This window comes from Sceloporus undulatus, chromosome 4, assembly GCF_019175285.1.
Source record: "Sceloporus undulatus isolate JIND9_A2432 ecotype Alabama chromosome 4, SceUnd_v1.1, whole genome shotgun sequence".
Taxonomy (NCBI): domain Eukaryota; kingdom Metazoa; phylum Chordata; class Lepidosauria; order Squamata; family Phrynosomatidae; genus Sceloporus; species Sceloporus undulatus.
In genome coordinates, this window is record NC_056525.1 from 11,962,061 (window position 1) to 11,975,805 (window position 13,745).

Below are 13,745 nucleotides of genomic sequence, written 5' to 3' on the forward strand. Positions count from 1 at the left end.
CTGCTGCACTGATTCAGGGCAAACTACTTTGGTACTCTGAACTCAATTTGCAGCAACTGAAGTAAGATGAGGACTAAGAGTGAAAATGGGAGTAGGAGAGAGACATTTTAAAAGCAGCTGAAAAGTGGGATACCAACAGCAACAATTTATTTATAACACATGTCCCACCAAACGGTGGAACGTCAAATGTACCGTAATCAAAAACAAGAAAACACAACATTATAAATGCTAAAATACTAAATAATATGCTAATATACTAAAAGAAACTCCTTATATAGCTAGAATACTAAAACAAACACTACCCATCTTGGCAACCTTGGGCACACACTCAGCAATCTATGAATGCAAGGGGAAGGTCTTCATCCTCTTGCTATAAGAAACTATGAGGCAGGCTTGTATTAAGAGCCTTGCCAGGGAGCTGTATAGAACCTTCTAAAAATCCCTGTTTCGTTGCCAAGAAAACCTACTAACACTCAGAAAACATGGTGCAGATATTAAAGATGTTTGCATTTAAGCACCACTGTTTCTTACCCAAGTGGGTAAGATCCTTCTCCAGCTGGAGGTGTAAAGCAAGACTGCTCCACAAATATGGAGCCAGATCCTGAGAGGCTCGCAACCTTGATAGAGCCATATGCATTGGTGGAAGTTGGGATGACAATGGAGGACAAATATCCCTGCCAAATTGAGGCTTTGCGGGGCAGGGTATGTGGCTGTGTAAGTGGAGTTCCATAAGCTTAACTATTTCCCATGGTCTAAATCCTCTTGTTAGTCCTGAGTAGATTTGAATAAATTGATTCATCTACATGTTGACTCATTTTTTAAAAATTAATTCAATGGGTTTAATCTAGTTGGGACTAACTGACAGGATTCTAGTTGCTCATTCTTGGATGGTCCATAACTGTTCATTGGGGCCTTCAATGTATCACTTTCTCCACTGGGATTGTAGAAACAACCACTGTGCTTTCCCCACTCCACAATGGGACATTAAACAGGTACATTGGTAGAAACACACTTGGTTGCACAATGTCGGTATTCATCAAAACGATGGTATAGTGCACTCACTGTGTTGCCACATGAGTGTAGAATTAAACTACACAAGCATGATGCAGGATCTTGGACTATATCATCTATCATTTATTTAATCACACTAATTCACACTAAAGAAACTCAGATCCTACATCAAAGAGATGGAGTGTAATTTTACACTCATGGAGTTATATGGGAGTTGTGCAAAACTGCCATGCCGTAAATTGTAGTAAATTAAATGCACAAGCAAATGTGCATATACAAGCACAATGCACATCCATGTGTGCTCCATGCGCATCAATGTGCAAACATGCATAATATGCACATGCATCCATGCACAATGGCACAATTTGCAGAGTTTTGCTTCCATAACCTTGAACAGAATACGGCCATTCAATATGAGACAACAATGTCCAATCACTTCCATAGGGAACTTGCATATGTGTAAAACAGGCAGCAGGAAAATCCCAGCTAGTGTCAACAGAAATACAGTGGTCTCTCCACACATGCTGGGGTTAGAGGTGAAGGACCCCCATAAATGTAAAAAAAAAAAATGCAAATAAAAAAACATTTTTTTTTTTCACCTAAGAGAATACCTCTCTCGAAATCTCTAGGTCCTCCAGTGCAACTCTGTGGCCATCATCTGCCAGAAGGTGATCATACAATCATGCTGGAGGACTTACAAATACATAGAGAAGTGTTTTCTCTAGGAAGTTCTATGTCCTCCATCACAACTCTGTGATCAACTTCTGCCAGAGTTGCACTGAAGGACTGAGAGATTCCTAGGGAGAACATATTAATCAAAGCTGCAAAAGTTAAAGCTGCAAATATGGAAGGCCAACTGTACTTACCCTAGCTATGAAAGATGCAAAATCTTTGTTGGACAAAAGTGTATGCTCTTAAGGTCAATGAGAAACATTTAAGGTGCTATTTCCCACCTGCCCATGCCAGAGATAAGAGTAATAAAAGTGCACTCCAGAGCAATATCTAGGCTATGTTGAACATCCTCAAGATAAGTAGTGTCTGGTTATCCAGGTTGGCTTACGGGAAGCCATTCATTTTCACAGCGATTATCTTGGCTTGGCATTAAAACATAACTGCAGAGCTTAAATACTCTAACGTTAATGATACTTTGGATGTTAGTTAATAGTGCTATACCTTGGAAGTGCTTTGCTCAATATCACTTAACTTGGGGGCTTCTAACTATCCTATTAATAGCTATCCATCTCAGATAAGTATCTGGCCCTTATAATGAAACAACCACAACAATAAATTTACCTTTATAGCTTCTCTAACAGCAAAACCAAATCTTTGTGTTGGGATGTGGATTAAATACAAAAGAAATGAAATACTTGCTTACTCTTATGAGTTCCTTTTCAGTATGTGGGTCTGCCAGTGAGATATCTGGGTCTGAGGAGTATATCCCACGGGCTTTTTGGAGCTCAGATCCGGAGTGACTCCTGGTTCAGCTATGTGAATTCACATCGTAACATGAATGTTTTATCACACCTGGTTGCCCTTCTGTTGCCCTTCCGAATCGAGGGGGGATCAAATCCAAGGCAAGTACGTGATGCGGATTCATGCAAAGTGGAGTGAGTGCAAATTGTATTAGCATACCATGTGGATTCAACGATTCAAATTGGGACCCTTGCACATGCTCAGTGGGGTTCTGGATGCTGTCCTCCTTCCCTGCCCCCTCCTTAGCTGTCATCCTTCATCGGACTAAAGGAGCAGTCGGGGGATGATGAGATAGGTCGCAGGGGATCACTGGGGCCAGGATTCGGATGCAGGAGAAGGCAGGGGATGATGGGATAGGTGGCAGTGTGGCAGAGAGGAGGAGATGGCATGAAGCAGCAGGAGGGGGATGAAGGAGCAGGATGCAGGGGGCCTAGGGGGGTGACATCAGAGTGATCTTCCACACCAGACCAATTCGAAGTGAAATCGAAGTGAGCTTGAAAGCGAATTCTGTGAATTCGCTTTTCCCCCGATTTTACCAAAATGAGGGGTCACTTTGGAATCACTGCGGAAGCAACACGGAAGGAGTGCCTATAGAACTCTCATCTGATAACACATTCATGTTATGACGTGAATTTGCATTGTGGACCCGCAGTCACCCTGGATCTGAGCTCCAAAAATCCCTCAAAAGTCCTGTGTGATATACTCCTGCGTGATTCTCATTCTGTTACAATGCATCCTCATTACAATGCATCTGTTACATCTTCATTCTGTGAATTAATTTTATGGTTTCTTTTTTTGTTGAACCTCAAAGGATTGTGGTCAAGCCCCACCATGATGTTCTTTCTCCATCATAAGGCAGGAAAGTAAAAAAGCTTTCAAGGGGTGTCACATGCTGGGAATCCCCTTTCTGAAAAGCATCATTTGCAAAAAGAATGCCAGTGGAAACAGCTGTTTCAGAAAAACATAGTCTTTTTTAGAAAATGATTCTATGATACAGATGATGAAGAGACTGGCAGCCTCAATAAAGAGATAACAAGGAAAGCAGTGGTTACAATGTTAGACTGGGATGTGGGAGATCTGAGTCTATCCCTCAGCAAGCTATGAAACTTGTTGGGTGACAGATTTATATAGGCCAGAATTCTGTTGGATCATTATACTAGTGTCACTTCATATTTTCATACTTTTATACAAGCTGGCAAACATTTCACCCTTTTCCTACAACACAATGGAGTCACCTTAAAAGTTTATCTGCTTTCCCTGCCCTGTGTACTGGAATACCTACTGGAACAACTACCAAAAAGAGCCATAAAATGTCTCCTGGAAGAGTTGTTTTATAATCCTGTAGCACCACACTTTTCTCCAGCGGCTCTGTTTCATAGGGTGGTTGTGAGGGAGGAGAAAAGCCATTTATGCTACCTTGAACTACTGGAGGAAAGGCAGGATTTAAAAAAAACAACAGTTCTAATACAATTCAGATCTTACATACTGTAAATCTTAACTGTGTTTCAATTTTTTAAAAAGGGCAAACATCATAAACCATGGTTTGAAGTTGATTTTTGTAGTAAATCACAATTGAAATGAACCATAGGCCTGTTACAGGCAGCCAAAATAAAGCTGCTTCGAGTCACAGTGGAGGTATGGTGTTTCAATGGTGCATGCGTCTTAAGAGTCCAGAAGTCACACCAAAGCCACGCTCCAGCCCTAAGAACTGGAGTGTGGCTTTGGTGTGGCTTCTGGACTCTTAGGACACATGCATCATTGAAACACCATACCTCCAATGTGACTCGAAGCAGCTTTATTTTGGCTGTCTGTAACAGGCCATAATTTCTCCAGGTTCAGATGTCACAATTGTCTGTAGTCTAAACAGGGTTAAAAATCTTCTAAATTGTTTGTAGTTGTTGTTGCTGTGTGCTTTTAAGTTGTTTCTAACTTTTGGTGACCATATCATAGGGTTTTCTTGGCAAGTTTCTTCAGAGGGGGGTTGCCATTGCCGTCCTCTAAGTCTGAGAGAGTGTGACTTGCCCAAGGTCACCCAGTGGGTTTACATGGCTGAGCCAGGATTTGAACTCTAGCCTCCAGGCTACACTACATCACTACACCACGCTGGCTCTAAAGTGTGCATCACAGCTATGCCTCCACTATGAACTTGTTTATGTTCAAACACTGTTAGCTGTACATTGTCTTCTTAATTACAGTATATACACCAGAGCCCTCCAGATGTTGTTGGACTGTAACTCTCATCAGCCCTAGATGGCATAGCCAGTGGTGAGGGATTATGGGAAATTTGAGCCATCAACACCTGAAAGGCCACATGTTTCTTATGCTACTATAAGAAACTATGAGGCAGGCTTGTATAAAGAGCCTTGCCAGGGAGCTGCATAGAACCTTGTGAAATACCCCTGTTTAGTTACCAAGAAAACCTACTAATACTCAGAAAACATGGTGCAGATATTAAGCATGTTTTCGGTTAAACATCACTGTTTCTTTTTATGTGTGAGATATAGTTCTCTAGAGATGAGCAAAGGGATATAAGAAAATAAATTCACCGCTTAAATGAAAAGACAGAAACAGCAGCTCAAAGGCTGCATGCAACTATTCCTAAAAGTATAGGAGAAAGCCATATATCTAATCACTGTTACCAACCGTAATGATTTTTTTAAAATGTACTGAGCAAGCACAGAATCAGATGACACTTGCATCCTCCCCTTCAGTTTGTTTCCAGTTCATGATCAATACATTCATTTTGTCATTTTATAATGGGAATAGATTCGCAATCCATTTCTGGCATCACTCCATGAAAGACTAGCAGTAGAGTCTAATTGGAATTTTGTATCTGCATCCATCAATACAAACATCTTGTTTCTTTAAAGAGCCAATACTTTTTTCGAGAGTGATGTTGCAGTTCATAAAAACTGAAGAAAATCCAGGGTTGCCAACTCCCTTTTGACTCTTTGACTATGATTTGAGAAAGCTTTTTCATACATTTGAAAAAGATAGTTTTCAAACTATCTAGAGGTGTGTGTGTTGGGTAATGTGGGTGTTGTTCTATCTATGTTCATGTCAATGTTTTATGTTCTATGTAGAATGTATGTTGGAACTCAATAAAAATTATATTTAAAAAAAAGAGAAAAACATAGTTATAGGACAAATGTTGTTTGAATGGAGAGCCAGTGGTGTTGTGGTTTGAGTTGGGACTAGACTCCAGGAGACCAGGATTCAAATTGCCGTTCAGCCATGGGTGACCTTGGGCAAGTCACATGCTCTCAGCCTCAAAGGAAGGCAAAGCCAAACTCCCTCTGAACAAATCTTGCCAAGAAAAGCTAGTGATGGGTTGTCATAAGCTGGAAAGACATGAAGATACACAACAACATTGTTTGAATCATTCCTTTTGGCTGTCTTCCCAGGACAAAGCAAATTACAGAGTAACAATTCTCTATACTCATGTAAATACAGCATCAGCATTGGAGGAAACATTTCCATACTTTCCAACCATTATCAGTATACCCCCCCCCGCCCCAGTATCATGTTTGGTGACTTGCACTGGCATAACAATAATCTATTATCCTGGCAAAAGGCACTTTTTTGAATAGAGGGTAGTGACAACATTCCCCTCCCATTATCATAATGCCACTTTACCTCTGCTGCCATTTTGACAACCCTGCTGTCTCCTATGTCAATGTAGTTACTCTGTCTGATAAAATCATGACCAGAAACCCTCCAACATTTCAGATGAAAACCAGGAGGTGCATGGCCAAGCAATATCAGAGTGTGATCAAGATGGCAAAAGTTATGAACAAGAAAGAACACACAAGCTAGGAGATGATGCAGCAGTTTGCTTTTGCCAGAGCCTACTGGGAAGAGCAAGGTTTTACCTTCTCTTCTCGTCCCTGCTGGGTTAATTGAGGACAAACTACTTTTGCATTCTGAAATCATTTCAGCACCTCAAAGGACAAAGGGAGAAAGTGGGAGGAGGAGAGAGGAACTGGGGCATTTTAAAAGCATCTAAAATGGGATGCAAGAAGATTAATCAGGAGTGTTCCTGCCAAATTGGGACAGTGGAATGTTATATGACTATTGCCTGTTTAAATGTCAGTTTTCTTCATAGAAGGTGAGCAATCCATGGTGTGGTAAATATCCTAAACATGCTCTAAACCCTATTGTAGTTTCATCTTTAATAGAAGCAGTTAAATCAGTTGGATTTAATTGTGTACTGAGTCACTACTATTCAGCCAGTAACTGGATGTGTCTACTGTAGTCAGGACTAACCAACAGGACTGAGAGCTATGTGTTTTCTTAGTAGATCTGGTAGAGTAGGATGCCACTACACATTGCTCAAAAAGCTCAAACCTGAGTTGAATCTAGAGACATAACAAGCTCGCCACCTCATAGCCAGAATTTAAGGAAGTAACTGTTTTGTGCAACAAACTGACTAGGGAGTTTATCAAACGGGAGGAATTTCTCTTAAATTCGAATGAAAAGAAAGTGGGGCCAGAACGCATTCACTTAAAGTCGCTAGTTTCGCGCAATTACATGAATACGCATTGCATTCGAACTGGCTCCCTATTGCCCCAAAATAGCACATCATTGCCCGAATTTGCGTGTGGCAGTCTATCACGCAATAACATGAAACCACATGATCACGTTCAGACTGACTTCCCATTGTCTGAATTTGTGTGTAGTGGGTTATCATGCAATAATGTTAAACCCCATGATTACGTTCAGATTGTCATCAGATTATACTTCCAATTCCCCTTGTCTGATAAACTCCTAGGTTTCTAGCAGTAGCTTTGCTCATAACTGGAAGGATGAATTCATGAAAAAGGCAGGCATCTCATCTCTGTGGAGGGTGCCAAGATTGAACGTTGCTGCAAGAATGTATTTCTCTAAGCCATTTTGTCTGTACAGCTCACATTGCAAAGTTGTGTGTGTTACTGTTGGAAGATTGATAAAATGTTTTGTTCTTGTTCTGGTAATGTGAAACACAGAATCATTGCAATGTTGTTCTTTTACAGCAATTAGAAATGTAGTAGCAGGTCCAGGTTATTTGAAGGACTGTATCTCCTTGTATGAGCCCACTAGAGTCTTGAGATCATCTGGAGAAGCCCTTCTCTCTGTCCCACCACCCTCTCAGGCACGTTTGGTGGGAACAAGAGAGAGGGTCTTCTCAGTGGCTGCTCCCAAGCTTTGGAACTCCCTTCCTAGGGAGGCCAGCATGGTGCCATCCCTACTATCCTTCAGACACCAGGTAAAGACATTTTTGTGCAGTCAGACCTTTTAAGAAGGTGATAAGAGCTGGGTTTTTAGTGTTGTGCAATATAAATTTTAATGGTTTGCATTTTTAACATGTTATATTTTAATTTATAACTGTTTTAACTCTTACAAATTTTAATTGGTTTTTAAATTTTACATTTATATATATTTAATATTGTTGTACTGTTTTTAAATTGTATTGTTTTATACTTGTTCACCGCCATGATTCCCTATATTGGGAAAAAGGCAAGATATAAGAAAATAAAATATACCCAAGATGATCTTACTGATTGTGCTTATTATTTGAATGGGACAAATGTCTACATGGTACCAGCTACAATTCTGAAAATATGTTTCATATCAAATCCCAGCGAAAATAGTTCAAAACAAAAAAGAGAATTTAAAACACAAGTCATTTTCAGCTTATAGCAACCCTAAGGTGAACCTATCACGCCATTTTCTTGGCAAGTTTTTTCAGAGGGGGCTGTCATTGTCTCTGAGGCTGAGAGAGCATAACCTGCCCAAGGTCACCCAGTGAGTTTACACAGCTAAACCGGGATATGAACACTGGTCTCCAGAGTTGTAGTCTAGCTCAAGTCTCGACACTAAAGTTTATCAATGAGTCCTGAACTTGCATGCGGGTTTTTTTTTGGGGGGGGGGGGGGGAGGGAGGTCAACCTAAATCAAAATATCAGTTTTGGTTAAAACTGGTCCATATTTGTGGATTCCATACACTCCAACACAGCCCTCTAATCTCCAATAGTTGTTCACTGTTGCTACATATAATTCATTGAGGTTCATGCACATTATGAGATATCATGGATCCTGAAAACTTTGCAGCTATATTGCTTTACTTAAACAGAAAAGTTCTCAACGAAGGAGTCATTTTTAGCATGGAAATGTGCCAAGCTTAATACTTTCTTGTGAGTATTTGATATGTATCTTGGAAGGTGTTTGACCTGAAACTCGATTGAGACAGCCAATTTATCTACCGACATGGGAGCAAGAAACAGCTCTGTTTTAACCACAATGTCTAGCACTCAAAGTAAGAACACCTAAACTTACTGTGAAGCACACCGGAAAGAAGCTTCCCACAAAAGGAGAAATATATTATCTGACTGCAAGGCTGACAGAAGGTTTTTGCCTTAAAATTTGACCAAAGACTTTCATAGCAAAGAGTTTACCAGGCAACCAAGTATGCTTTGCACTCACAGACCAGCTTGCAAAAGTTGCTTTTTGGACTACAGCTCCAAGTTTCAGGGACTCGGGCCGAAATAGTCCCCCCCCCCAAAAAAAAAAAAAAAAAACACACACACACCAAAAAACCCAACACTTTTCTTAACTCTTAATCTTGGAATGTCAGCTCTCAACTCTTCCAGTAACATTGAACTAGATCAGGGATGGACAATTTTGGCAAGTTAGGAAGCCACAGTTTTGCTCTTAGAATGTAGGGGAGGGAACCAGCGAGAGCCAATGTAGAAGACCTGAGTTCAAATCCTCACTTGACTAGGTAACTCATTGGGTGATTTTGGACCATTCACTCTTTCGCGAACAATCTACTTTACAAGACTGTTCTGAGGATAGGTTCATGTAAGCTATTCCAAACTCCTTGGAGAGCGCACATTATGAAAATGTCATTAAACAAACAGGACAGGAGGGAAAGCATCTTCCTCAGAGTCTCATTTTAAGAGTAGAGATATCAAGAAATGTGTAAACTACAAGGTCTTCTGTTCATTTACCTATACCCACCCTCTTCTGTCCAGCAATACAGGACTAGGTGAGGACAGCATAGGACTTCGGCATGCATGAGCAACTTTTATTATCATTTTATTTATTTATTTATTTATTTAAAAAGCCAACAATTTTAAAGCACTTCAAGGGCCATCCAGTCCAACCCCCTGCTATGCAGGAACTCTCAAAGCATCCCGACAGACGGCCATCCAGTCTCTGTTTAAAGACCTCCAAAGAAGGAGATTCCACTACACTCTGAGGGAGTGTATTCCACTGTCGAACAGCACTTACTGTCAGGATGTTCCTCCTAATGTTGAGGCAAAATCTCTTTTCCTTTAGCTTGTATCCATTGTTCCAGGTCCTAGTTTCTGGAGCAGCAAAAAACAAGCTAGCTTCCTTCTCAATATGACATCCCTTTAAACATTTAAACAGTGCTATCATATCACCTCTTAACCTCCTCTTCTCCAAGCTGAACATCCCCAGCTCCCTAAGTCGTTCCTCATAGGACATGGTTTCCAGGTCCTTCACCATTTTAGTCACCCTCCTTTGGACACGCTCCAGTTCCTCCATATCCTTTTTGAAAGTGTGGTGCCCAGAACTGAACACAGTATTTCAGGTGGGGCCTGACCAGAGCAGAATATAGTGGCACTATTACTAACCTTGATCTAGACACTATACTTTTATTCATGCAACCTAAAATCGCATTGGCCTTGTTAGCTGCCACATCGCACTGTTGACTCATGTTCAACTTGTGATCTACTTGGACTCCTAGATCCCTTTCTCACGTAGTTTCATTCAGCCAGGTGCTCCCCATTCTATATCTGTGCATTTCATTTTTGCGCCCTAAGTGCAGTACCTTACATTTCTCCGTGTTGAATTTCATTTTGTTAGCTTTGCCCCAGCTTTCTGGTCTATTCAGGTCATTTGAATTTTGATCCTCTCCTCTGGGGTATTTGCTACTCCTCCTAATTTGGTGTCACCTGCAAATTTGATAAGTATGCCCCCAATTCTGTCATCCAAGTCATTGATAAAGATGTTGAATAGCACTGGGCCCAGGACAGAATCCTGTGGGACCCCACTGGTCACTTCTCTTCAAGATGAAAAGAAACCATATTGGGCCAACTCAAACAAGTCCCCCCATTGCTATCTCTACCTCAGGAGTGTTTACTTTGCCTGGTACTGGATCCTAAGAGTCTTAGGCCTGTGTCAAGAGCACCAGGTAATGCCAATGTTACTGGGCAGTGAATCTGTTTTTTTTTTTTTTTTTTGGTTTCAGGGAAATTTTTTAAATAAGTTATCCAAACCCTCTTTTGGGGGTACGATTTGGAATCCTGGACAACACCTTTAAAGTTCAACTGAAAACCCAGAACAGTTTTCACTGCCTCAGTGACGTGGGGGCCAACCACTGCCACTGGCCTGTATTTTCTCCATCCTTTGCATCAAAGAACATCTGCTGAACTGAAGATTTGGGAAATGAAGCTCAGAACCTTTTGTAATCATCAAAGCATGACTGCAGCCCCACCTTGAAGACAGTAGATAATATACAACAGGGATAGACCAAGACACTGAGCAGCCTGAGTCAATATGAGTTCCTTCCAATTACACCAGGTGTGGGAACTATATGGCCCATGGGACACATGCAGCCTGAGAGTCCCATGTAATCCTTGGACCTCTCACTAACCCCCAATGAAATTACCACAAATGTCCCTATTAGGCTGCCAAAATGCTCTCTTTGCACCAGTTTTTAGGATGAATTTTAAAAGGAGATATCAAAGGTGCCAAATCCCATTCCTGAAATAGGTATAAAATCCAACTCCTTTAAAGTTGGAGCTACACCCTAGGGCAGATTCAACATCACATTGACATGGGAATCACTGGCTACTAATGCTAATAAAGTGGAGAACTAAAGCCAGTCAGAGTAAAGAATACTAGCCTAGATATTACAAAGGAGGCTCCCTCCCTTCTTTCTTCCTAGAAGTAATTTAAGGACACCAAATATAACCACAAGTACAAAACCTTTGATAGGTCAGTGAGGGCAAAGACTGAAGAAGTTACTTTTTGGAATGCCCCAGCCTGCTTCCAGTCAAAGATTCTGGAAGTCAAAGGCAAAAAAAGGGAAACCTTTCCAAGTTCATGGAAGAAGGAAAATGCCAAAGGCAAGAAAAAGGCAAGGGCCCCATTAACATTTTTTTCTTCCCAGGATGCCTTTTTGAAATGAAAAGGGGTCAATTGGGCCACAAATTTGTTCCCAGTGCTGAAAAAGAACCTCAGTCTGCTGCAATGCCAAATGGATGTGGCATTTCTCCCTAAGATAAAGGGAGAAAAGGATGGATCGTGTTTCCATTGTCAGGAGAAAACATCTGTCGGCATTCCAAAGTAGCTCATTTTCCAGCAGTGGCAGAAACGGTCATTTAGCAATTGGGTCTTATACTCCTGAGAAACACCAGCATCTTACAGCAGCTGTCACGGGGGATAGGTTTCCTTGGAAATTGCAAATCCTTCAAAAGGATGTTCCATGCCATTAAAGTAAAGCACATTTTGCCCTGTGAATCAAAGGATCCCACTGCCTGTTTTTAATGAGAGAGCTGCTCTCAACTTTCCCTGGCCATGTTCAGTGGCTGCTCTACACAACCTACAATCATAGCAGAGAGTGAGTTGGTCTGGTGATGCAGCACAGGTTTGATGGGACAAGGAATCCTATTAATTGCTGTTTGTTCTTAGTTGCCACCTTTTAGATCGTCTAGGAAACCCAGTGTCTAATAGGAGGTGGAATCTAGAGCATTGGTTCTCAAACTCTGCTCTTCCAGGACTTGAGGTCCCATACATCCTGAAGTCCAAATACCTGCAGGATGAGACTTTGAGAACCACTGAGCAGAGGTTCTCAACCTTTTGTCTTCCAGCTGTTTCAGGCTTCAACTCCCAAAATTCCAGAAGATTCATCTTATTGGCTGGGACTCCTGGGAGCTGAAGTCCCAAACATCTGCAGGATGAGTTTGAGAACCACTGATCTAAGTTCTAGAAAACCTCTGCAGAAGCACACACAATTTTTGAAAACTGTCCTCTTAAGATACACCCCTCACACCATTCTGGGGGTGAAGGGTTGGGAGCCAGGGAGACCTTATTCTTGTATCTATTGCAAAGTTATCAAATAGACAAATAGATGGACAGATTGATAGAATATATAATGTCTAAGGCAGATGACTCAGTCCCACCATGCTGCACCAGTTTAGCCTGGAGAACCAAGTGTGACACAAATATTGTGAAAAGTTCATAAAGTGGGAGTTAAAGCAAAGTAAGTGCATAAATATTCAGGTTTGACTTCTGCTACATCTGGACACAAATGTTCCTTCCTGTCTACTGTATATATTCATGTATAAGTCTAGAAATTTAGGTCAAAAAACTGACCCAAAAAACCTGAGTCAACTTTTGCACTGGTCAATTTAAGTACCGTATCTTAACTCTTATTTAAAAGAAGCAACCATCTCCTGGTGAAAAGCAAGAGTATAATACATGAAGCACTACCGCCTCTACGCTCTCATCCATCCAGTCTTAAGAGTAAGCACAAAGAGTTATGTCTGCTGGAATTTTGTAAGTTCTTGGAGATTGTTTTGCTTTGCTTCATCCTTTAGATCCTTTGCTATGTTCCCCTAAATTTTACCCTTGACTTATCCACAGGTCATAGCAAAATCCCTAATTTTGGCCCCAAAACTTGCCCTTGACTTATACATGAAATTGACTTATGGTTGAGTATATACAGTAACTTCCTGAAGGGGAAACAGGACCGACCAAACTCTGTTTCACTCTGCCTAATATCTTGAGCTACATCTTGCCACTGTGTCAGTTTCACAAGAACCTCTTTAGTTTCTGCTTAAAGAGAGCAGTCATACCTGGGCAGAGCTGACTGGAGAAAGCAGGCAGGCTCCTGGAGACTCCTGGAACGTCAGCTCTAGGAAGGCAGAAAGATTCTTCTTTCTTTGTATCAAAAATAGATTCCCACAATGGGTCTCCTCTAATGGGGAGCTGTTGGATGAGGAAGTGCAAAGATAGTTTGGGGCCATGTGGATCCAGTGACAACTGATCAAGCTCATGTTAGTGGGGTGGTGAATCCCACTGGAGTTTGGGTCCAAACTTTGAAGTTGTCCAACTTCTTTCTAGCACCTTGAATAGTTTCTTTGAATTTCAAACTAAAACCCACAGAAGATTGACAACCACCACTCACACAGAAGCCATAACTGTGTGTGGCCCTGCAACAGCATATTGTACACCTGTTTCCAACTCCA

At 41.2% G+C, this 13,745-nt stretch overlaps 1 protein-coding gene across 2 annotated transcripts in view; it reads right to left on the bottom strand.

Moving 5' to 3' along the window:
* SLCO4A1 (solute carrier organic anion transporter family member 4A1) overlaps positions 1–13,745 on the bottom strand; it is an 83,208-nt gene that overhangs the window by 58,552 nt on the left and 10,911 nt on the right. The window contains exon 1 of one of the 2 annotated variants that reach the window (XM_042461254.1): positions 13,353–13,402. The exons of the other annotated variant lie outside the window; for it this stretch is intronic. The gene's annotated coding sequence lies outside the window, so the exon portion shown is untranslated. Of the gene's footprint in view, positions 1–13,352; positions 13,403–13,745 lie in introns of those variants that run through there. 2 annotated transcript variants of the gene reach the window in all.